Source organism: Eublepharis macularius, chromosome 11 (genome assembly GCF_028583425.1).
Source record: "Eublepharis macularius isolate TG4126 chromosome 11, MPM_Emac_v1.0, whole genome shotgun sequence".
NCBI lineage: Eukaryota > Metazoa > Chordata > Lepidosauria > Squamata > Eublepharidae > Eublepharis > Eublepharis macularius.
The window spans coordinates 84,726,645-84,751,604 of NC_072800.1; the positions used below are offsets into that span (position 1 = coordinate 84,726,645).

General features: G+C 50.1%; 1 protein-coding gene and 1 non-coding gene across 2 annotated transcripts in view; both read left to right on the top strand.

The window, feature by feature from the left end:
• PRKAG2 (protein kinase AMP-activated non-catalytic subunit gamma 2) overlaps positions 1-24,960 on the top strand; it is a 305,929-nt gene that overhangs the window by 174,096 nt on the left and 106,873 nt on the right. The gene's annotated exons all lie outside the window — the stretch shown is intronic.
• On the top strand, positions 784-852 carry TRNAA-GGC (transfer RNA alanine (anticodon GGC)). The gene has a single exon. It is a non-coding gene; the product is annotated as a tRNA-Ala (tRNA).

Here is a 24,960-nt window from a genome sequence, read left to right on the forward strand (position 1 = left end):
GCAAACCAGTACCTCACTGGTGATCTTAGCAATAGTCCTTCCCAGGGCTTTTTTTCTGGGAAAAGAGGTGGTGGAACTCAGTGGGTTGCCCTTGGAGAAAATGGTCATATGGCCGTTGGCCCCGCCCCCTGATCTCCAGACAGAGGGGAGTTTAGATGGCCCTCCATGTGGTGCGGAGGGCAATCCAAACTTCCCTCTGTCCGGAGATCAGGAGGCGGGGCCACCAGCCATGTGACCATTTTCAAGAGGTTCCGGAACTCCATTCCCCTGAGTTCCAGCTGAAAAAAAAGCCCTGGTCCTTCCTGCCTCCCTCCCATTCCCTGATGTAACCAAGGTCTCAATTTTATGGTCTAGAGTAGGCTTGTATCTTCCCTGCAATGTTATGTTTTGAAAGGACAGTTTTTTAAATGCTGGAGATAAATTTGAGGTTGTGCCACAAAATGACAGAGCTGCTTCATATGGTATTCTTACCTTCCCTTGAGTCTTTCAACCATGTTCCCCAACTCACCCACTCCTTCTGTGCCTCTGTTACAATGCAATCCTAGGCAGAGTTACTCCAGTCTCAGCCCATTGAATTAAAAGGGCAGACACTGAAGTAACTCTTCTTCGGATTGCACTATCAGTTTTAACTGTGGTGCATAATATATAACCCAGCAGAATCTCAAACGTTAAGTTGGAATAAAGCATGCCGTCTGCCCAGGTGGTTTTGCTAGATAAGCACGTCTGGAACATTTCATTTGTTTTCATAATATATTTTGAGCCTGGCATTAGAGGAAGGGAGGGGCCGTGGCTCAGTGGTAGAGCATCTGCTTGGCACGCAGAAGGTCCCAGGTTCAATTCCCGGCATCTCCAATTAAAAGGATCAGATAATAGGTGATACCAGCCTTAGACAATGGAGAATCTCTGCCTGTCAGAGTAGACAAGCCTTGATAGACCAGTGGTGTGATTCAGTAAAAGGCAGCTTTAAGTGTATATTTCGTTTGGCCTCTACACCAGGCTTTTTGGCCTCCCAGGGCGATTATTTGGGCTGCTGGGTTAAATGGGATATTGGACTAGATGGATCACTGGTCTGTTCCAGTGGCGACCTTGGCTGATTCCACACGGCTTACCTGAAGCCGGGATGTTGCGGAACATTGTGGATCATGCTGGAAAAAACATGGAAGATCGCGTTTTCTTGTGCAAAACTCGTGCGACGTTGCGCAAAACTCACGCGAGAAAACACGATCTTTTGCGTTTTTTCCAGCATGATCCGCAGTGTTCCGCAACGTCCCAGCTTCAGGTAAGCCGTGTGGAATCGGCCCTTATTATGTCCCCCTCTGGGATATTTTTGTTTTTTAGTAAGCTATTGGATTGGCGATCATACAGAATTGCCTCCCATAGCCTCTAGGTGGCCTCTTTCTCATGTGCAGGGCCTGCCACTTCTCTTTGGAGAATGGGATCTCTGGCCCCAGGCCTGCCATGCCCACGCCTCGACATTCTGCTCTGCAGCTTAGCACAGAACAAAAACTCTGCAAGCTATCGCCTCGGGGGCTTGACCCAGGTTTGGTCTGAATCCAGGCATCTCTTTGCCATTCAGTGGCATAATATTTATCTGGCCACCGCAGGCCTGCCAAGTCACATGATTTGGCAGCCTGATGCTCACTCGGCCCCATTGACGTGAGCACACAGACACACCTCTCAGTCATGCTGCTCTGCTTTGATGACACCCAGATAAGGACGTGCTGTTGGAAGGGAAGAGTGTACAGTGCCCAGTTCCCTGTGGAGGACCAGAAAAAATGCAGCTCAAATGATATTACAGCCGGGCTCGGGACAGGGAATTTTAAGAAAGTTGATCCCTCCAACATAGACAGTAAGCATAAAACTCATCATGTGCCAAGGCATCTCACATTTTATGACTGCTGCTTTGCATTAGAAAGTGGGAACAACCCAGGAACATTTAATTACATTAGTTTTGTACTGATCATTTTTGGCTTTTGAGCATTTGGACAGTTACTTTGGAGATACTGTTTTGTGCACTTTTCGCCCATTTTCTGGAGCAGTGGGGAATTCTCCTGCAGGGTCTTTTTCCTTGTGAGGGAGGAGTTTTCAAGTAAGTTCCACTTTATTCAGTGGGGCTTACTCTCAGGAAAGTGTTCTTCGGATTACAGCCATGGAGGATTATGGTAGTTTTGAAACGTGTTTGTTTGCCGGCGGGCAAGGATTTGGGTGCACCCAGACATTGTCTCTCAGAAAAACAGTACTGTATATTCAGTTGTGCCCTCACCTGGATAGCCCAGGTGAGCCTAACCTTGTCAGATCTCAGAAGCTAAGCAGGGTCGGCCTTGGTTAGTAGTTGGATGAGAGATGTCCAACAAAGACCAGGATTGCAGAGGCAGGCAATGGCAAACCACCTCTGTTGGTATCTGGCCATGAAAACCCCACCAGGGGTCGCCATAAGTCAGCTGTGACTTGAGGGCACTCTCCACCACCATCTTCAGTTGTACATACTCTTAAAGCCCACAACAGATCTCTTCTAGTCAGCTCCAAAAAATTAAACAGAGATCCTTTTCCTTTCCTTTGCTGACTATATAGCAGCTGTCAAACTGTTTCTCTCCAGCCAGAATTGTAGCCTGGAGGAGGAGAGACTAGTCAATAGTGGCCAACTTTCTGTGCTGAAACACATTCTAGCTATCAAAAACCATTCAGCAAGTCTTTTCCCTGAGCTAAACAACCGTCAGAGGCGATCACTGCCCTTCAACAGGCAATCATGTCTAGGGATGTGCACCCGAAAAAGATTTGGGTTTCCTGCTTCGGAATAACCCAAAATTTGCTTGCAAGCAGCAAGAAAAGTGTTGCCTTCAAACTTCCTGCCCCGCCACTTTTCTCACCCAATGGGAGGGGGAGGAGGCAAGAAAAGTGCTGCGGCTGCTCCCTGAAGCTTTCCAAAACGCTCTGAAGCTTTCAGAAAGCTTTGCTTCGGTATTTCCGAATCAACTCAACAATGCTGGTGCTGATTCTGAAATATTGAATCTACCCGAATCAGAAACCCGAAGTGCACACCCCTGATCACGTCATTCCAAAGAATGATGTTCCTTCCTCACCTGACAGTTGCCCTGTCACATTTCTATTACAGTATTCTCAGTGTGGCAAATGAGAGTTTTCAAAGATACTGACTGATTAGGCTGGTGGAAGTGGAGTTAAAAATGTGTTAGTTCCACATGCCATCCTGAGAAGAGTAAGTCTGTCTAAGTCAATGGACCCAGAATAGGGCAACTCTGATTAGACTGGCACTGCAAGTGGATTTTTTAAAACTTACCTCTTGCCATTTTTTAAATCAGCCTGATCCTTAATCTAATCAAGGAGGCAAAGCTTAGAACATTGGTGTTAATTTACACGTGCAAATGAAAAAGATCTGTCCCCCTACCCTGCACCTAGCAGTGGTGATCCACTTGTAAACAACAACAACAACAACAACTGTACTTATATACCACTCTTCTAGACAGATTAGTGCTTCACCCAGAGTGATGAACAAGTTATTATTATCATCTTCACAATACAGCTGGGGAGCTGGGGCTGGGAGGAGTGGCTTACCCAAGGCCACCTGCTGAGCTCATGGCAATAGTAGGATTCGAACCAGTGGAGTGCTGATTCGCAGCTGAACCACTTAACCACTGTGCTATAGTTTCCTCCAAATCTGCCTCCCTTCAAGCCCCCATTTATTTGTTCATTTTAAACATCTCTATCTTTCCTCTGCCCCCTGAAAGGGGACCAAAGTGGCTAGTTCCGTGTGGTTTGATAAATATCTCTTTTATTAACAATAGAATCCAGTGAGTTTTGAACGGGCAAGAGCAAAGCAGATAGCTTTGCACCAAGGTTCAGGAGGTATTCCTTAGAAGGAGATACAGTGGAAATGATGCCAGAAGGGAGGAGGCTGAGAGCAGGTTTTCCTTGGTCGCTCTCAAGCGCAGGGACCCCAAATCACGGGATCTGTAGGCATGTGCTCATCTCCCACACACAGGCCTAGCACTGCTGACAGCCACATGTCAGTCACACTCCACTGCTGATACTGGATCCCCAGCAACTGTTCCTTCATCCAGCTGCGGTTCTGTAGTTACAGTTACCATGTGTGTCATAAATAAAAAAGTGTAATGCAAAGTCCGTAACACATTGGCTAGGGGGAGAAGTTGAATAGAATGCTTGTTTTCTTGAGTTGCGGTGAATTATTACGGTGCTGCAAGCTTGGCTGCCTATGGTTTCGAAGCAACGTGAAATGTGACTTTGCGTTCAGATTTTCTTCCTTTTGCGTTCAGATTTTCTTCCTTTTGCAGACTGAAACCTCTGGAGATCCAGCATTTCTGAGGGTTCTCTACTTTCTTTTTACGGGCCTTGATTCTGTGACTTTGATTGCAGTCTGATGTGCAGCGGAGATAAACCTGGGGGAAAGTTTCACTTGGCAAATTTCTCAGGAGGCTGTTAAATTTATGTACGCATGTATTTATTTAGAATTTATTTCTGTGCCACCTGCTCAGAGACAGAAAAGCGCAGATACAGGGCCTTTTTTTTTAAGGATCCTATATGTGGACCTCTAACCCTGTACACACTCACTTGGAAGTAAATCGTATTGAATTCAGCAGAGCTTGTTCCAGTAATTAGGCTGAAATAAGTTGAGTTTAATATAAGTTTGTTTCAGGTGGGTAGCTGTGTTGGTCTGCAGTAGAAGAGCAAGATTCAAGTTCAGGAGCACCTTAAAGACCATCAAGATTTCCATAGTGTAAGCTTTTGAGAGTCAAATCTCCCTTTGTCACATGCTTGAGAGCTTGTATGTGTGTGTTATGTGCTGTCAAGTTGCCACCGACCTATGGCAACCCTATAAATGAAAGATCTCCAAAACATCCTATCAACAAACTTGCTCACATCTTGCAAACCGGAGGACGTGGCTTCTTTTATTGAGTCAAGCCATCTCATTTTAGGTCTTCCTGTAGTGTCGAAATCTGTCTGCTGTCTCGCAAAAGTAACCTTGTTCCATGTTGAGTGCCTGATGGAGAAACTTCCCTTTTCTTTTTGTGGCCTAAGAGTTTGGTTTCTCTTGAAAGTCAATATACATAGAGGTGTGAAAGCCCAGAAAAATGCTGGAAAAAGTGGGAAACCCTCCCCCCCCCCACAGGACCTTATTTTTAGTGACAATTCCTGCAGACATGCACAGTATATTTTCAAGACATGTATTCAGGGCTTTTTTTCAGCGGGAACGTGGTGGAATGGAGTTCCGGCACCTCTTGAAAACGGTCACATGGTCGGTGGCCCCACCCCCTGATCTCCAGACAGAAGGGAGTTTTGATTGCCCTCCGCGCCACTGTGACCATTTTCGCCAAGGGCGATTTAAACTTTAAAAAACTCTCTCCTTGTTCCAGCTGACCCAAAGTGCGGTCCTGAGTTCCACCACTGAGTTCCACCACCTCTTTTCCCAGAAAAAAAGCCCTACATGTATTTATTGTTTAAATGTGACTAATTTTATTCACAGTGAGTTTGCTGAAGGGAGCCTGCCTGGGCAACTTATCTCAGAGTCTCTCTACACAAAACATCTTACATGGGGACACTTAAGTGAAAGATCTTACACTTGTTCTCTCACTGTGGATAACACATGCACTGCTAGGGAGACAGAGTACACCTGAATATAAGACCACACAGAAGTCACTTGAGCATCCCTGTGTAAGATGTCTTGTGTAGAGAGACTCTCAACCACTCTGTATTTCTGTTTCCGAGAAGAACTTGTGGGTAAGGTATGCTGAAATCCCTGATGCCAGGGGGTCAGGAAGGCCAGATCTGGAACAGATCAGTGCCAGTCTGGATATCAAATCTTGTATACATTTGTACCCTGAGTTTACCAGACTGCAATGAACCCATGATGGGGTTTCAGAATTGGCAGCGAACACAAGAAAATTTGATCGAAAGAATCCTCGACACAGCGGAAATGGATAAGCTATCCAGTTTACTGAAAGATAGAGATAATATGACATATGATGACATTTGGGACCCCTTCTATAATTGGATTTAAAAGTGCTTTCTAGAAACTTAATTCCAGGATAAGCTGAAGACCTTTATGGACAGTGCAAAAATAAATGGGAAAGCTGTAATAATGAGCTGACCGATGGACTATAAAAAGGACAATGAGAAAACATTTTTGATTGAATGGTGCAATGTATTTGAATGAACCGATGTGTATTTCCTTCCCCTACCACTCTTACTCTATACTTTCCCAGCTATTAATAATAATAATAAAAATCACTTACAAAAAAAGAAAAGAATTGGCAGCGAATGGGTTACGCAACTTCCCCCTTTGGAGGCTCTTCTCTTGCTTTCATCACCTCCCCAGGGGCTTCTGCCTTGTTGAACTTGGCTGTGGTACTAACTCACCCTGCTCTGTCCTCATTCCTCTTTGTCCTCTACCTCTGGCCTCCTCCGGGGATCAGCTGCCGCCTCCACCTCGCTGCTTTCCTGCCTAGCTGTTTCCATACACACTCCAGAGTTTTTCTTAGCGGTCGGAGCCTTTTATTCCTAGCAGTTGTGGCTTTACACTGGCCAGAACAAAAGGGATGTATTCAGATCATATGGGACATAAAAAGCAAACAGTCACAGTTCCAGTGCGGCAAAACCCCATGCGGCTTGATCTCTTGAACTTCAGCAATGAAAGCGGCGCTGCCCGTTCTCAGGGACGGGGCCTGGAGGTGGTGGAATGAAGAACTGTGGCTGAAATTGTTCCTTGGGGAGCTTCCTTAACCTCAGGGTCTGCAGATGGGAAGGTTGGTAAGATCTGGTCTGCTCCACTCTTCGGTGCAGCCTGTCAGGGCTTGCCGCCGCTGCCGCTGGGCGTGGCACTGGGCGGTCTGCTCCTGACGTCACAGGGGGGCCAGGGATTCTGCAGGACCCTGCTCTGTGGAAGGAGGGGCGGTATACCTCACCCAGACTCCCTCTCAGTCCACTCGCTGGCCTGCTCAACCTGGCCTGCTTACCCTCTGCGTCCTCCTTCATCTCCTCCTTCCAGAACTCTCCTCCAAACCTCCACCCTTGCATCTTACTGCTCTCACTCCACATCATCACTCCTCACTCACACCCACCACCACAGGGCTCTTCCCAGCCAGCTTTTATAGGGCTTCCTTCTACTGCCCCACCCCTCTTCCAGCCTGGCCTTGGGCTGCACCAAGCAGTTGCAGCTGGGGTAGCTGATCTGGCCCCACTGACCAGCACCAGCTGTGCCTTGTTCTCTGGCTGCCCAGCCTCCTGCCTTGGCTGATTGCTGAAGGCCTGTCCAGCTGCAGTCCCCTGGCTAGCAGCCCAGCCTCCCTGGCAGAGCTGATGGCTGAAGGTGGGTCCAGCTGCGGCTCCTTGGCTGGTTGCCCAGGGCTTCCTGCAGAGTGCCTCCAATAGCCCCACCTGGAGTGGCTTGGCTTTTGGCAACTCCTGGGCCAGGCTACTATTTTCTAGCTGGGGCATGGCTTTGGGTTGTTGGGGCTGCTGCTGCTTCTCCTTCTCAGGTAAGGTCTTTGGGTGGGTGACTGCTGGGCTTCCAATCCCTCTGCCCTTGCCCCCTTCCGCCTTGCCTAGCCCCCTTTCCCTCCCTAGGGGAGTGGGACTCGCTGGCCTCTCCCTGTCTCCCCCTGCCTCCTGAGGCCCTGGGCTTTTGCCCCTTGCCCCTGGCACCGGCAGGTTCTGGCTCCATTTGCCTGTGGGAGGGGTTGACCTGCTGTCCCCCAGCTGCCCCCTCTGCCTGCCAGTCAGACCGGTTGACCTGCTGTCAGCTGGCTGACCAGTTGACCTGCTGTCTGCTGGCTGCCCCCTCTGTTTGCCCGTCAGCCCGGCTGACCTGCTGTTCCCTCCTACCAAGTCTGGGGGCTGGGACCCAGACCCCGGACACACACCCCCGCTTAGCTTTGAGTTGTGGGGGTCAGGGTCAGACTCAAACATGCGGGACATGAAGTCCGCATCCACATGCTGCGCCCCCTTGCGGTACTTGATGGTGAACCGGAAAGGGAGGAGGGAGAGGTACCACCGCAGCACACGGGGGTTGTGTGCCTTCATGTGGTGGAGCCACTGCAGGGGCGCATGGTCCGTTAGTAGGACAAAGGGATTATTGGCCAGGTAGTATTGCAGGGCCCCCACTGCCCACTTGACTGCTAGGGCCTCCCGCTCCACTGTTGCATAGCGCCTCTCTGCGGGCTGCAGCTTCCGACTCAGGAAGAGGATGGGGACGTCGGTTCCGTCACGTTCCTGAGTCAGGACTGCCCCAAGGCCGGTGTCAGAAGCGTCTGTGGCCAGCGTAAAGGGTCGGTCAAAGTCCGGGTTCCACAGGGCTGTGGTATTAGAGAGGGCTGACCGCAGGTCCTTGAAAGCTGCTTCTAGTGCTGGGGTCCACCGGACTTGGTTGGGCAGCCCCTTCTTTAAGCAGTCTGTCAGGGGGGCGGCTCGGGAGGCAAAGTGGGGGATGAACCGCCCGTAATACCCCAGTAGTCCCAGGAAACGTCGGACCTGCTTCTTGGTCCGGGGCTGGGGGGCATCAGCTATTGAGGCCACCTTGTCTGGTGGTGGGCGAACTCGGCCTCCCCCGACCACAAAGCCCAGGTACTGGAGTTCCTGGAACCCCAGGTGGCTCTTCTTTGGGTTAGCCCGTAGTCCGGCTCGCTGGAGGGCCCTCATGACAGCTTCCAAGTGTTGGAGGTGGGTGGGCCAGTCCGGGCTGAAGATGATGATGTCATCTATGTACGCCATTGCATACGCCCGGCACTCTCCCAGCACTTGGTCCACCAGCCGCTGAAACGTGGCAGCTGCCCCGTGTAGACCAAACGGCATCTTCTTGAACTGGAAGAGGCCTCGTGGGGTGGCAAAGGCTGTCTTCTCCCGGTCCGCTGGCCTCACGGGCACTTGCCAGTAGCCCTTCGTCAAGTCTAGGGCCGACAGGTAGCGGGCGGACCCTAGGTGGTCTACCAACACATCTGCTCGGGGCATGGGGTATGCATCGAACTGGGCCACCTTATTCAGTTCGCGATAGTCGATGCAGAATCGGGTGGTCCCATCCGGCTTGGGCACCAAGACTATCGGGCTCCTCCAAGCGCTTCGCGAGGGCTCGATTACCCCAAGCCTGAGCATCTCGTCGGTCTCCTTCTCCACTGCCTCCCACCGCTTCCTGGGGATGGGGCGCCAGGTAGCCCGGGCTGTCTACCCCGGGTCCGTTGGAATGGCATGTTGGATCAGGCTCGTGCTGCCCGGCCTGCGGGAGAAGACCCCGGGAATCCGAGCCCAGAGGTCTTGTAGCTGGGCCCTCTGAGCTGGGTTGAGCTGAGGGTCCACCTTGGGCTCCTCAAACTCCAGGGCATCAGTGGTCCAAGGCAGCACACTGTCAGGGAGCTCTAGCGGGTCCTCAGCCACGCCGCACTCCTCTTTTGGGCGCTCGTGCCACTGCTTTAGGAGGTTCACATGCAGGGTCTTCCGCCGACGCCGGCCGACCCCACACTGGACTTCGTAGGTGGTGGGGCCCAGCACCCTTCGAATCTGGTAGGGACCCCTCCATGGGTCCCCTTCCTCTCTTGGGAACACCGAGTGGTGCACGAGGACCTTCTCTCCGGCCTGGAAAGTCCTCATCCGCGCACCCCGGTCATAGGCGGCCTTTTGCTTTGACTGGGTGCGAGTCAGTCTGCGATTTGCCTCCGCTTGGGACTGTTGCACCCGGTCACGGAGCCGGCTCACGTACTCCTGTATGGGGGGCGCGGGGCTGCTGGCCCGGGGCCCCCAGCGTTCCGTCAGCCGGGAGAGCATCCCCCTTGGCTTGCGCCCATATAGCAGCTCGAATGGGCTGAAGCCAGTGGAGGCCTGCGTGGTCTCCCGGAGGGCGAACATGAGCGGGTCGATGTACAAGTCCCACTGGTGAGGCTTGTCCCGCGTCATCTTCTTCAGGGCCTCCTTGACGGTCTGGTTCAGCCGCTCTGCCAACCCGTCTGTTTGAGGGTGGTACGCCGAGGTGAACACCTGCCGGATCCCCAAATTCCGGCAGAGCTGACGCATGGCTGTGGCACGGAACGGGCCCCCCCGATCCGTCAAAATTTCATCTGGCAGCCCCACCATCGCGAAAAACTTGGACAAGGCCCGTACCATCCCCGGGGTCTGCATGGTCTTCAGCGGGATGACCTCGGGGAACCGCGTGGCATAGTCCACAATCACCAGGGCAAAGCGATGGCCCCGGGGTGTGCGTGGCAGCGGTCCGATGAAGTCCATTGCGATGCGTTGGAAGGGCGTCTCCATGACGGGCAGCGGGGAGAGGGGGGCCTTCGGCGGGCGGCGGGCTGCCACCCGCTGGCAGGTGGGACACGAGCGGCAGTGGGCCTTCACGTCTGCATTCACGGAGGGCCAGAAGAATTGCTCAAGAACCTTCCTCAGGGTCTTGTGGTGCCCGAGGTGCCCGGCCCAAGCATGCTCATGGGCCGTGCGGAGGACTTCTGCCCGATAGGCTGCTGGCACAAGTAGTTGGCGGACCTCCCCCTGGCCATTTGGGGCACGAGCTATGCGAACCCAGACCCCTCCTTGCTTCTCGATGCGAGGGAGCCGTTGGGACCTCCGTTCATCCCGCACTTGCTCCTCCTCACGAGCGGCTGTCTCTCGCAAGCGCTGCAAGGACTCATCTGCCCCTTGGGCATCACGGAATGGGCGGTCTGCCAGGGTTCCAGCTGGGCCTCCAGTCCGTGGTTCTGCCCCTGGCCTGGTGGAGGGACCCTCTCCCGGGTCGTTGGCCTCCTCCATTTGCAGAGCGGTGGCAACTTGTGGGTCTGTCACTTCCCCTGCCGCCTTCAGCCGAGACCCGGCGGTCCCTGGGGTGTCTCTTCCCAATTTCTTCGCTGCCTGCTGGAGGAGCCTGAAGAACCCTGGGGCATCTCTTCCCAGCAGTATTGGTACGGGTAGGTGAGCTAACTGGGCAACTTCCATTTGGTGGCGGACCCCTAGGTACTCTATCGTGATTAGGGCCGTAGGGTACGGCTGGGTGCGGCCCATCACATCCGTCACTGGGATCCAGCGGTACACTGGGGTGGCAGCTGGGAGGAGCTGGGGCCGAATTGCTGAGACTGCACTCCCAGAGTCCAACAGGGCTTGTAGGATCAGCCGGCCTATCTTCACGGTGGCACATAGACTCTGCACCTGCTTGCCAGGCGGTGGGTTATTTTCCCAAACGAGGGCGCAAACCCTTGGCAAGGCCTCAGTGAGCACGCCGGCTTGCCTCTGCAGCTCCGCTGTCTGTGCTAGTTCTACTGGAGTGGCTGGGTAGGCTGCCTCCAGCTTTCCCCACATCCTATCCTGGCGTTCCTCCAGCCACGGTCCAAGCTCCGCTGGGGCGGCGGCCTTGGGAGGCCGCCCCTTGACTGGTGCCTGCGTTGGAACGTCTCTCCCCGTACGGGCCACCAACTTGTCAGGGCTTGCCGCCGCTGCCGCTGGGCATGGCACTGGGCGGTCTGCTCCTGACGTCACAGGGGGGCCAGGGATTCTGCAGGACCCTGCTCTGTGGAAGGAGGGGCGGTATACCTCACCCAGACTCCCTCTCAGTCCACTCGCTGGCCTGCTCAACCTGGCCTGCTTACCCTCTGCGTCCTCCTTCATCTCCTCCTTCCAGAACTCTCCTCCAAACCTCCACCCTTGCATCTTACTGCTCTCACTCCACATCATCACTCCTCACTCACACCCACCACCACAGGGCTCTTCCCAGCCAGCTTTTATAGGGCTTCCTTCTACTGCCCCACCCCTCTTCCAGCCTGGCCTTGGGCTGCACCAAGCAGTTGCAGCTGGGGTAGCTGATCTGGCCCCACTGACCAGCACCAGCTGTGCCTTGTTCTCTGGCTGCCCAGCCTCCCTGCCTTGGCTGATTGCTGAAGGCCTGTCCAGCTGCAGTCCCCTGGCTAGCAGCCCAGCCTCCCTGGCAGAGCTGATGGCTGAAGGTGGGTCCAGCTGCGGCTCCTTGGCTGGTTGCCCAGGGCTTCCTGCAGAGTGCCTCCAATAGCCCCACCTGGAGTGGCTTGGCTTTTGGCAACTCCTGGGCCAGGCTACTATTTTCTAGCTGGGGCATGGCTTTGGGTTGTTGGGGCTGCTGCTGCTTCTCCTTCTCAGGTAAGGTCTTTGGGTGGGTGACTGCTGGGCTTCCAATCCCTCTGCCCTTGCCCCCTTCCGCCTTGCCTAGCCCCCTTTCCCTCCCTAGGGGAGTGGGACTCGCTGGCCTCTCCCTGTCTCCCCCTGCCTCCTGAGGCCCTGGGCTTTTGCCCCTTGCCCCTGGCACCGGCAGGTTCTGGCTCCATTTGCCTGTGGGAGGGGTTGACCTGCTGTCCCCCAGCTGCCCCCTCTGCCTGCCAGTCAGACCGGTTGACCTGCTGTCAGCTGGCTGACCAGTTGACCTGCTGTCTGCTGGCTGCCCCCTCTGTTTGCCCGTCAGCCCGGCTGACCTGCTGTTCCCTCCTACCAAGTCTGGGGGCTGGGACCCAGACCCCGGACACAGCCAACATGATTGCTGCATGTACATACGTGTTGCACTGGAGCATCTCGTGATAAACAGGGAAAGTGTAAGTGACAGAGCTGCGTCTTTAAATGCTAGTGTACACTGGGGGACCCTGGCCCCAATCATGTTTCTCAGAACCATATTCCGGAGTATTTATTTGTTTACATTTATACTCCCGTCTTTCTCCCCAGCAGCTTACGTGATTCTCCTTTTCTCTTTTTTATCCTCATAACGATCCAGTGACATAGGTTAGGTCAAATGTATGCAACTGGCCCAGCAAGCTGGGATTCGAACCTGGGTTTCCCAGATATAAGAGCATATTGTATACTTTTATGTTTGCTGCCGTTCTTTTTTTTTTTAATCCTCCGTTTCTTCTGGGCAGCTTAGGGTGGCAGACACTCTTCCATTTTATCCTCCCAACAACCCTGCAAGGTAGATCAGGCTAAGGCCTAAGCTTCACCCAGTGAGCTTCAGAGCTGAGTGAGGATTTGAACACTGGGCTGTCCAGTTCTGGCTCGATATTCTTGCTGTGATACCATACGAGCTCTGTGTTCCACAACCAGATTGCATCATAAAGCACCCCTGTTTTGACATCACTCTGGATCCTTACCATGTTCTGAAAGAAATCGACAGAGGCCTCTGACTGTAAGCACCATGCCAAGCTCAAAGCTCTCCCTTTCCCTTGTTTAGAGTAGACATGGGCACTGAACAAACAAAAAAAAGAACCAGGAACCAGGGAAGTGGACCAGTTATGAACCAGTTTGTGGGATTTAAATGCCCCTTTCTGGCCTTAACAGCAGCAGGAGAAGGGGCATTTAACAGTTTAAAGGGCCCTTTCCTACCTTGCAAGCAGCAGGTCCCTTTAAACTATCAGCTGGCAGGCAGCAGGGGGGATCCTGCCATGGCAGGGTCCTTTATCAGCTGGCAGGCAGGGCACTTAAAGGGGCAGTTTAAATGGCCATTTCCTTGGGGAAATGGCCATTTAAACTGCCCCTATAAATACGACTCAACGAACCAGCATGGAAAGGAGCTTCCACGAACCCTGGTTCGGGAACCCCGAACCGGCCTGGTTCGTGGGTTTTTTGGGGTTCTATTTAGGTTCATGCCCATCTCTAGTTTAGAGACCGTATTCCTGTTTCCACCAGATACTGTTTTCTGTCGGCCGCCATTACAGGGACAGCCTCTCTCAGTTCTTGGACTCTTTTGAAGCAGGCATTTACTCCTCTTGCAGCTGTGATGACATCTTTAACCGACTCCGCTGGCTTTGCTGTGGATCAAATGCAGAGCCATGAAAATTTCTGCTGCCACCAAGAGGGCAGAGCACTCTTTCTGCTACCCGGCATCTTGACCAGAGTTTATTAAACGCCAGTGGCTTTAACAGGCCTTCCCAGACATGGAACGAAATAACAATTTTGTAATTTTTTTCTTCCAGGCTGCGTTTGTATCACATTTCGATTGTGTGTAGAACATCTTCTCCTTCCCACCTTTTATCGATTGTGCTGTCTTGTTACTTTATTTATTTAGGAATGGATACCTGACTTTTCTCCCCAGTGGGAACCCAAAGCAATATGCAACACCATTCTTCATTTAATCCTCACCCCACCAACCTTGTGAATGAAAGTGACTGACCTAGTGAGCTTCCATGGCACAGGGGGGATTCGAACCTAGGACTCCCAGATCCTAAACTGACATTATGATCACTACATCTCAGCTCAGTTCTGGCCATTGTACAAGTGCTGGGTGATGATGTCACTTGCTAGCACCAGGTTCCACAACGTCACTTCCGGGAGTGACGTTCTCGTGCCGGATGTGCAAACGCTCCCACGCATCATTCGGGGTCGATTTTGACCCCAAACGGGCCAATTCAGCTCTGTATGCTGTGCAGGAGTGCTCATGCAACCAGAGCTATGATGTCACCCCCAAAAATGATTTCATCTTGCCTGTGCCAAGAGCGTGTGCACATTGGTGTACACATAACAGAAGACACACTGCTACCCTACCCGCCGGGAGGGTAGAGGGACCTGGCAACCATGGGCTGGATGGGCAGGTTGCCAAGCATGGCTTCTGCTTAGCCGTTGGGGATTTGATTGGTTGTGCAGATTTTTAAAAAACATTGCTTTGGCAGAAGCTGCTTCCACAGCACAAGGATCTTCACTGAGTGACTGAAGGTACGCTGTGGCAGCCATTTTGTGGTTGGCTCTTCCTCTTGCAGCAGCCATTTTGTGGCTCAGCCCACCACACTGTGTTAGAATTCCAAATGTGCCCACAGACAGAAAGGTTGTGGACCCCTGATCAACAGCCTTGAATAGATGAGGAAGGGCTGCACCCCTATGGCCAGCCGTTTGGACATGTGGGTCAAGGGACAACGGAGTCAGCCTTTTGTGCTTCAAGAAGCACCCCCTTGGGCAGTAATCAATGACTCGAGCTTTCTGGGTTGCAGCAGCTCCTTAAACTACAAATCAAGTTGCTGTTTTCAGAAAAGAAGTTTTAAAAAAATGCGTGGCTGGGCATGGAAAGACTGGCTGGCTCCAGGGTAACAGATATGGAGATTAACACCTCTGGTTCATATCCATCCCAGACCATCAGTGTCAAGTGCACAGTGCTGTCTTTGGATCTATCCACAGCCAGAGTTCTCCAAAAAGGAGATGAACTTCTCTAACGGAGGGCACTTGACTCTTGAAAGATTATGCCCTGGAAAACCTGTTGGTCTTTAAGGTGCTATTGGAGCTGGATCTTGCTCTTCTACTGAAGAGCATCATGGCTACCCACCTGAAACTTCCTAACATGGGAAGCATTGGCACCTTGCTAGAGGAGGCCTGGCATTGAGAGCTGGCGATGGCATAGTGGATAGAGTGACAGACTAGGCTCTGGGGACACCTGGGTTCGAATCCTACCATGGAAGCTGGCTAGATGACCCTAGGTCCATCACAATCTCTTAGTCTGGCTAACAGTCATTGTCATGAAAAAATGGAGGGGGGGGGGAGAACAACATTCTAAGCAGTTTTGAGTCCCCAACTGAGTAGAGAAATGGGAAATTCATACATACATACATACATACATACATACATACATACATACATACATACATACATACATACATACATACATACATACATACATACATACATACATACATACAGGGCTCATTTCGAGGGGGAACACACAGGAACGCAGTTCTGGCAGTTCCCCAAAGAGGTCAAATGGCAGGTGGCCCCGCCCACCTGACTCTCGGCCATTTTGGGCCTGTTTCAGCCTGGATTGGGGCTGAAACGGCCCACATTGGGCCTCTGACAGGTGGTGGATCACTCTCCCGCTCAGCAGTGGCCTGATCCTGACCATTTTGGGGGCCTTTTCAGCCATTTTCAGCCCCTTTTTGCCATTTTGGGCCCAATTTCGGCCCTGAATGGCCAGGATTGGGTCCAAAACAGCCAGGATAGGTGATGTCAGGGAGTGTGGCATATGCAAATCAATTATACTAATGACACACTTCCAATGATGGCAAGAGGCATGGCATATGCTAATGAGTTGTGCTAATGAGTTCCTCCAGCTCTTTTCTACTAAATGACCCCTGCATACATACATACATACATACATACATACATACATACATACATACATACATACATACATACATACATACATACATACATACATACATACATACATACATACATGCAATTGCTGTCTGAGAGTCTCTCTACATGAGACGCCTCGGCACGTGTTTGTCAAGCATAGGGAAACACAATGTTAGCCAGGAAGCATAGTTTAAAAGAACAGAGCTGGTGAGATTGCTTCTTAGAGGGTTTGTTAATTTCATCTTTGCCTCTCTGAATACTTAGTCAATTTCACCTCTCCAGTCAAAAACTGTGTGGGATCGCAACCAGAAGACAGTGGGGAATGGAAATGGGCCAGAGCTGCCTTCCGGAGCCAGGCTTGGACCTGGAGAGGTTATAATGGGCTGAAGTTTCCCTTCTGGTATTTCACAGCCCCATCACACAGCTCCAGTGTATAGCAAAGCCTTTGCCCTGCCGCCAGCTCTGTCTTTTTAAACTACCCTTCCCAGCTAACATTCCATCTCCCACACGTGTTTTTCATGTGTCAAATCTCTCATGTAAAGAGACTTTTCTTCAGGGTGTGCCTGTGTGACCTGGCATGCTTTATGAAGTGCTTGATGTGGGCGCACATTACCAGCATCTTTCCCAGTGTCAGGAGCATATCTTCCTCCCACTTTGAGTTTCCAAAGAAAATTTGAGATGAGGATGTGAAGTAGGGGCACTCCCTCAGTAAGCTGCTGCTAAATAATGGGCTGATTTCGCTGATGCTGTAATTTTAGAATGGGATTGTGCCTACCTGTCCTCTTAGAATCTTTTGAACCGACTTTTAAAGCCATCTAATGCTTGTGGCCATCACTCCATTCATTGGCAGTGAATTCCACTGTTTATTTACTCCTTAGGAGCCCCTGAGTTCTGGCATCATAGGAGAGGACAAAAAAGCTGTCTCTCACCACCCTGTGCGTAATTTTATAAGCCTCTGTCATGCTCCCCCAGTCATCTTTTTTCTAAACTGAACAGCCCTAGCTTCTCCAGCTTGTCCTGGTAAGTAAGGTCCTCCAACCCTTTAATCATCCTGGTTGCCCTCTTCTGTGCACTTTCCAGATCTGCAATGTCCTTTTTGAGATACAGCATCTAGAACTGCACAGAGTATACCAAATGAGGCCACACCATAGGTCTATGCAAGGGGACTGCCATATTGGCCGGTTCGTTCGTTCGTTCCAGTTATATTCCACTCTCCCTGAGAACCAGGCTCATAGCGGACCACAGCAGGAATATAAAACAGGCAGCATCAGTTAAAACACTTCAATAAAAACATCGCAGCATTCTTATTGCACAATCCCTCTATGTATATCATATCCCCCTCCAGCAGGAGGCCGATTTGGGGGAAGGGGGAGCTTGCCTCAACCACCATATGCCTGGTGGAACATCCTTGTCTTGCAGGCCTGGTGGAAAGATAGTAAATCCTGCTAGGTCTGAGTCTCTACAGACAGAGAGTTCCATCAGGTCGGTGCCAGGACCAAGAAGGCCCTGACCCTGGTCAAGGTGAGACAAACTTCCCTGGGGCTGGAGACCACCAGCAGAGGTTGAACTGACATACGGCGAGAATTTATTCTCATTTCTTTTCCTAATAATGCTCAGCATAGAGTTTGCCTTTTTTCACTGCTGCCACCCACTGAGTTGAGATTTAAATCGAGCTGTCCACTAGAACCTCAAGATCTCTTTCAGTCTGATGCGTGAAACCACCCTAGAGTCAAGGTGTGTGTGTATTTATGAGAGGGGACTTAAAATGCTGAACAGAATCAGGCAAAGAGCTGACAGGATGGGTGGAAAGTGAACAAGAAGGTGTTGTGGGATAATGAGGCAGAGGAAAGGTTTCTTGGGTAGGAGGCAGAAAAGGAAGATTTTCCTGCAAAGGAATGCTTATTCACCCACCCTGTGGGAAATGGAGACAGGCACCAAATTAAACGCTGCTGACAAGCCAGTCTGCCGGGTCTCCCGCCAGCCCTTTTTCAGCCATGTGCAGCAGAGCGTTGAGAGGAGCCGACAGCTGCCCGGGCCCAACAAGAGCCCGGCTAGGAAAGCCACCTTGTGGCGCATTTTGTCAGAGCGTAGCTTTGTGCTAAACCTCAAGGGCAAACACGTCCCCTGGCAAGGAGCCCAAGAGCCGGAGATGGTTGGCCTCTCGACAAGCAGCCAATTACAGAGCTGTAGTAGAATTCTTTTTAAAAGACTTCTTTCAGGAACTACCTCTGTTCCAGCAAGAGGGGCTCGGGAGGCGCTTCAGCTCTAGGAGAGAAAAAGACACGTGCGAGCAACTATGAATGGTAGTAACAACCGAGTGCTAAAATTTGTCTTGGTTTTCTTCTCCCCCCCCCCATAAATGTTATTAAAATTTGTGAACAGCATTAAAAAAAACTAAAAAGAAAAAGAAAAAACATCATTATAAGAAAGGAATAAGCTCCGATTTTCTCTGTGACAGATACATGCTGTACACTCCCTCTAAGAATACCATAAACAAAAAGCATCTCCTTTCCCTGTACTTTTCTTTTTTGCCACTTAATCTTCAAAAGCACATAGGATCAGTTCATTTCCCCCCTGTTTTGCACTAAAAGGCTACAAGGAGTTTCCAGGTAGCCATGTCTTGGTTTTCTTCGGTAGCTAAAGAAAAAAAAAAGTTCATTTTGAGAGTTAAGAGAAGAGCAAAAACGAGGCCTGGATAGAGAGAGGCCATCCATTTACAGGGGGAAGTCAGTCAGTGGCCCCAGGGGATATGATGACACAGGGAAGAAGGAAGATTTTGAGGGAAAATGTACAGCCATACTACTGTAGAAGCGATCCTTTATTACAGTTGTTGTGAATCTGCACCACAATATAAGAGGGATCAGAAACCGGCACCAAGCAGTTTATTTTCTGTCAAACAGGAACCTGGCCCCCATCAGTCATTCCTTCAGGAGAGCTTTGGCAGCTATCCAAGGAGACATGTTGTGTCATATATTCTCCGAGAGATTAATTTCCCAGGTTAGGAAAATAAGAACAGTGATGAGCGAGACTGTGCCGTGGAGCAGGCCTCTCTCCCGCTTCCCCTGCCACCCTCCTTGAGCTGAGGCTGCAGTCAGACGCCTTTTGAATTTTGAAAGGGGACTAGTTCATTTAGGGGAACGTTTTAATTGTTCTCACAGCAAGAAGACAACATCTGTAAACTGGGGGGTGAGGGAGCAGGTACTGAAGGAATGGAAAGGGCAAACGGAAGATTTAATTTTCCTCACAAATTTTCTCTCAGAAGCGCCCAGAAACACATTAAAATGTCTAAATCGGCAACCCAGAAAATCAAAAAGAATTTCCTTTTCTGGTTGGGTCGCCGTACATACCATAGCTCTTTGTCAAGAGGCTGTGTGTAAGCCTGCCAAAGTCCAGTCCTTTAAGCAGGCTCATGGAAGAAACCTAATGGCACATTTAGCTCTCCCATCAAAACGGGCTTAAAATGCTTGCCTCTGGCTTCATAGCATATGGGGAAGATTGCTCAATTTATTGGTATTTATTTACAAAATCTGTAGCTTGCCTTTCCTTTAGCAGCCACCCAAAGTGGCACAATACTGTGCCTGGAAATCTTTCGGAGCATTATTACTATTCGCCCAGGGTGCATAAATAGCATCCTTTGAGAGCATTTCTTATTTATGCTAATTCAGTCTGGCAATCTTGCACAGCTGCTGTAAATCATCTCTGGACCTCTAGCAGCCACTGAGATCCCGTAATTACCGTGGGTGGAGCAACAAAGTCTGAGAAACAGTCAGCACTATTTCTCTCTCTTATACCATGCTGAAATAATGAATTTAGGACGGGGTCATCTGATGAAGGGGCAAAGCTATTCAGATAGGAGCGCCTGGAGTCAAAGATCCAGAGGAGTTAGCCGTGTTAGTCTGTAGTAGCAAAATCAAAAAGAGTCCAGTAGCACCTTTAAGACTAACCAATTTTATTGTAGCATAAGCTTTCGAGAATCAAGTTCTCTTCATCAGATGCCTGATCAAAACTGGTTTTGATCAGTTTTGATCAGGCATCTGATGAAGAGAACTTGATTCTCGAAAGCTTATGCTACAATAAAATTGGTTAGTCTTAAAGGTGCTACTGGACTCCTTTGGAGTCAAAGAGGCAGGGAATCCCACCGCAAGCATGACCTTTTATTCCAATCCGCCCCCCCCTCCGCCCCTGTGGCTCACCACTTTGTTTACCTGCTCTCTACAGGAAGTGCATTTTGCAGTCTGGTGACATCTCCGGCCCTTTTCTGGAACGGAACAGGTGATCTCTCAAATCTTAAATTGCCTTTGGAAAGCAGCAACATGCATTGCTGTTTTCCCATCCTTTCCAAAGTCAGGAATGAGCATCGGTCCCCTACTCAGAGCAATCTAGACCGGGAAAGGATAACTTCATTGGTGGAAACCGCGCAGTTTGGCTGGCGAATGAAGGCCAGCCCAAATTCACGGTCTCCAGTTTCCTCCGTAAAAGTACAGGGTTGACATTCAAGAACAAAGTGTGGAACTTGGGAGCTGTGTTGCAATGAAGCCAAACCCATTTTCACTGAGATGGATCCTTCCCTTGGGGGGGTGGGGGTGCAGAGTGTCTTTTTGTGAAGGTGCCAAGATGCACCACTCTTCCCAGAAGGCCTTCCAGTGTACAAGTTCTCTCTTTCTATATCAGCATCACCTATCATCACCCATGGGCCACTTAATATATGCAAATTGGCAACACAATTGGATTTCAGGCTATTGATACTAGACGTGTTCAGAGTTAGTCTTGAATCCTAGTCCTCTTCCAGTCCTGTGCCCACCTGCATACCACAAGCTGCAGCAGACATGAGACCAGCATAAAGTTGCCAACCTCCAGATGGTGGCTGGAGATTTCCCAGAATTTCACCTGATCTCCAGGCCATAGAGCAGAACTACAAGTGACAAAAGGCACAGATTGGACACTTGTCTGCTTCCCCCAAGTTCTGGTGGGAAATGTAGGCATCCTGGTCTCGCAGCTTCGCTCTCTGACTGCTGTCCAATGGACTTTTCAACTGTCACTTGTCCAACATTCTGCCAAGCTGCCTACATTTCCCATCAAAACTTGAGGGAAGCTGACAAGGGTCCAATCTGTGCCTTTTGTCACTTGTGGTTCTGCTCTTAGAGATAACAACAACAACAACAACATTCTATTTATATACTGCCCTTCAGGACAACTTAATGCCCACTCAGAGCAGTTTACAAAGTATGTTACCGTTATCCCCACAACAACAAACATCCTGTGAGGTGGGTGGGGCTGAGAGAGCTCCTAGAAGCTGTGACTAGCCCAAGGTCACCCAGCGGGCTTCACGTGGAGGAGTGGGGAATCAAACCCGGCTCTCCAGATTAGAGTCCTGTGCTCTTAACCACTACACCAAACTGGCTCTCCCCAGTTTGGTGTAGTTCCCCTGGAGAAAATGCTTGCTTTGGAGGGTGGCAAAAAAGCAAGCAAAAAAATGCACCGTGAAAACCTTACTAACAAAGTGAAATAAACTCTGGTTGTTGGGGGTTTTCCGGGCTGTATTGCCGTGGTCTTGGCATTACAGCCCGGAAAACCCCCAACAACCATCGTTCTCCAGCCGTGAAAGCCTTCGACAATACATTGAAATAAACTCTATTGGTATATGTACAGTGTATCAAGAAACAAACACAAAGAAACAGTCAATATTGCAAATTGCAAATTAATTCAAGTTTTGATGTACAGTAATTTCTGGCTGCGCAACAACACTCCAAGGCATCTTATTATAACGCATCTGCAAGGTCACAAGTCCTTTGGAAGACAAGCTTAACAGCAGGCCATATGAATAAACGTAGACTTAAAGTGACCTCTGCTTACAATGCTGAAGTGCTAGTGCCTTGAGTATATAGATTTATGTAAGACCAAAGTCTTAATGAGACAGAGTCCAATTCATTTCCAGGAGGAGATGTTCCAATGGTGGAGGTGTAGTAGAGGCGTAACTGCAACGGGGGTACCAGTATTTCCTTCCCGTTTCTGTATTCTGGAGGGTGGACTGTATGGCATTAAATGCTTCTGAGGCCCCTCCCCTCGCCAAACTCCTTCCACTCTAGGCTCCACCCCCCAAATTCTCGAGGAATTTTTCAACTTGGAGCTGGCAACTGGGTTGTAGTATGTAGACGGTTGTAGTGAACTGGGATCTGGGCGATCAGGCTTCACGTTCCCCTATTGTGGTCATGTTTCCTGGGGGGCCTTAGAGTCCACCCACCTTCCTCTCTCTGTCCACTGATCCTACAGGTCTGATGTGAGGATAAAACAAAGGAGAACCATGTTTGCTGCCCTAAACTCCTTAGAGGAAGGGCAAGACAGAAATGCTGTTGATAGTATGTGCTGATCATGTAGCTGCAATTTTATTTTATTTTTTAAAGGAGAGAGGTCACCTGCATTTTATATCCTTATGGTAAAACTACACTTTGGGGAGAAATAACATTTTTCTTCTCTGCTGCGACTGCTATTTCAAGTGGGAGAGTAGCACGGGGGAAGGAGGGGCTTTTAACCCTTCCCCCCCATGCCATTTTCCTGCTTACAAAAGCCTCCTCTAAGACACTACTGGAGAAAAAAATATATGTTGAAGACACCGAAGCTGCCATCTGCATGTACCCTGAATTGTTCCTTTCCCCACTCGTTCACACAGTCGGACCCTTATGGGAATCCTACCCCGATAGCGAGACATCCTGCATTCAGCTGTCCATGTTGTCTAGTTTTTCATCTTCAGAAATATCCAGCGTGCATGCCAAGCAGATAGCACAATCATTTTAACGGCATTAACATTCCATGTTCTGGATGACATGCATAATCTGTGGGTCATTATGAAAATCCTGAATGATTTCAGAGGGATTTGGCATGCCGAGATCTGGATTGTGGGAGTTTGCTTATATCGTGGGCCTCTGGAGCTACAATTCTGTGCACATTAGCCGTGGAGTAAGTCTAGCTGAACTGCATAAAGTCTCTGGAAGTGGGTTCCACATGAAGCACTGACACTATCGTACCATGGGTTGAAAACAGACACGTACAATTCATAGAAATGATAGGCTTATCCAGAAACATCACACTGGCAAACCCCTAGTATTACATTTTGATTTTTCAATTAGCCAGCTTAAGCATGCTTACTAGAAAGCAAGTCCCATTGGTCTTGATGTGAATTACTTCTGAGCAGAGATGGGCGTGAACTGGGGAAATGGCGGTTCATTGCAGTTCGTGGTTCGTCATGTTTTATGAACCACGAACCGGCATGAAATTGCCCAGTTCACAAACCAGTTTGTTTGGTTCCTGAATACATCACTTCTGGGGCAGCAGAAGGTCTGCAGAAAGCCCATCCCCCCTGTTGCCTAGGAAACTCATTGATCAGCACCAGGCTGTCTGCAGTGATGAACCGAAAAACGAACCAAACAAACCAGCCTAAAAATGGTTGCCGTTCATTGCGGTTCGTCAGAAATGCCCTCCGACGAACTGCTGGCTCACGAACCAAAAACATGACGAACTTTGGTTCATATTTTGGTTTGTGTCCATTTCTACTTCTGAGTAAACATGCATAAGACTTAGAGTTACAACAGGGTGCTTCCACATGGTGACAGGTCTCCACATGGTTATTGGTGCTGTGAGTTTGCAACAGCAACAAAGCTCCCACATGTTGGTTTTTCCTGCACTTTCCTCAGCCCCTCTTGGCCACAATATTCCCATGCCATCAGAAGGCTTTTTCAGATTTTTTTAAAAAATCAGCAATTAATATATCACTGTAGCATTATAACACTTTTTAAAAATGGACATATCGCTTTAGCGTTATAATGCTATAGTCAGTTATGCCTGCCTGCATATCTGCCATTAATGTGTTTTGCTGGTTTTGCTTATCATAAATGTTTGCTAAAGTTGTATTCTGTATTGTTCATCTGAGAGTGTGTAAACTGCTAACATGAACTGTACTCTGCCAGTGGAGGTTGTCTGTTATCTACAGTAAGTGTCCTTGAATGCAAGCTTCAGGCAGTGAGCACTGTATCTTTTCTCAGAGACTGAAATTATTTCATTCTGTACTGTGTCTAGCCTAAACTAATCAGTTCCCATGTAAATCTTTGGGGTTTTCATGCCAGAATGTCAATGGACCCAAAGGGCGGGAAGTTTCCCTATAATTAGTAGTGTCCATTTTTGAATAGTCACCTCTGCCAATTGCTACCTTTGTGTGAATACCTTGAACTGTATGGATCTCTAATAAAAGCACCTGGAGTGCTTGCTGTGAGGGACTTGGGGATCTAACTGCCAAGGACTGACAGCCATAGGGATATGTCTTTTTTTACAAGCCCCAAAAAGCTATCCGGTGGCACAATGAGAAGGTAATGACAGCTGAGGGGATTGTAGCAAGGAAAACTCCAATTTCCTTTTTACATTTACACAAACATGCTTTGGCTGTGATCTGTCCAAAATAAAAAAGGTATCCCAAAGCAGTTTTATGAAAGATCGCAGAAAAACAAGGGGAAAGCTGGAAGGTGCACGAATGCATGATGATTCCATACAGATGCTGGGTGGGGGGGGGACTTACTCCTGTTTAGGAGTCATGGCTGAGCAAAATAGCTGCATGGAAGCAGCCTGGGAGCAGGGCCGGCGCGCCCATGGAGGCCAGGTAGGCGGTGGCCTCGGGCGCGCAGCCACTGGAGGGGCGCTGGAGGGGGTGTTGGGGGCGGAGGCACGCGCAGCAAAGCTGGCATGACTGGGCTGCAGCTACTGCTGCAGCCAGCCCGTTGCTGCCGCCGCCGCCGCCACTCACCTCAGCTGGGCGCAGCCTCCGTGCGCCGCTCGAGCAGCGGCTCGCGGCTTCTGCGCCCGGCTGGGGCGCACGGCGGCGGTGGTGGCATGGAGCTGGCTGTA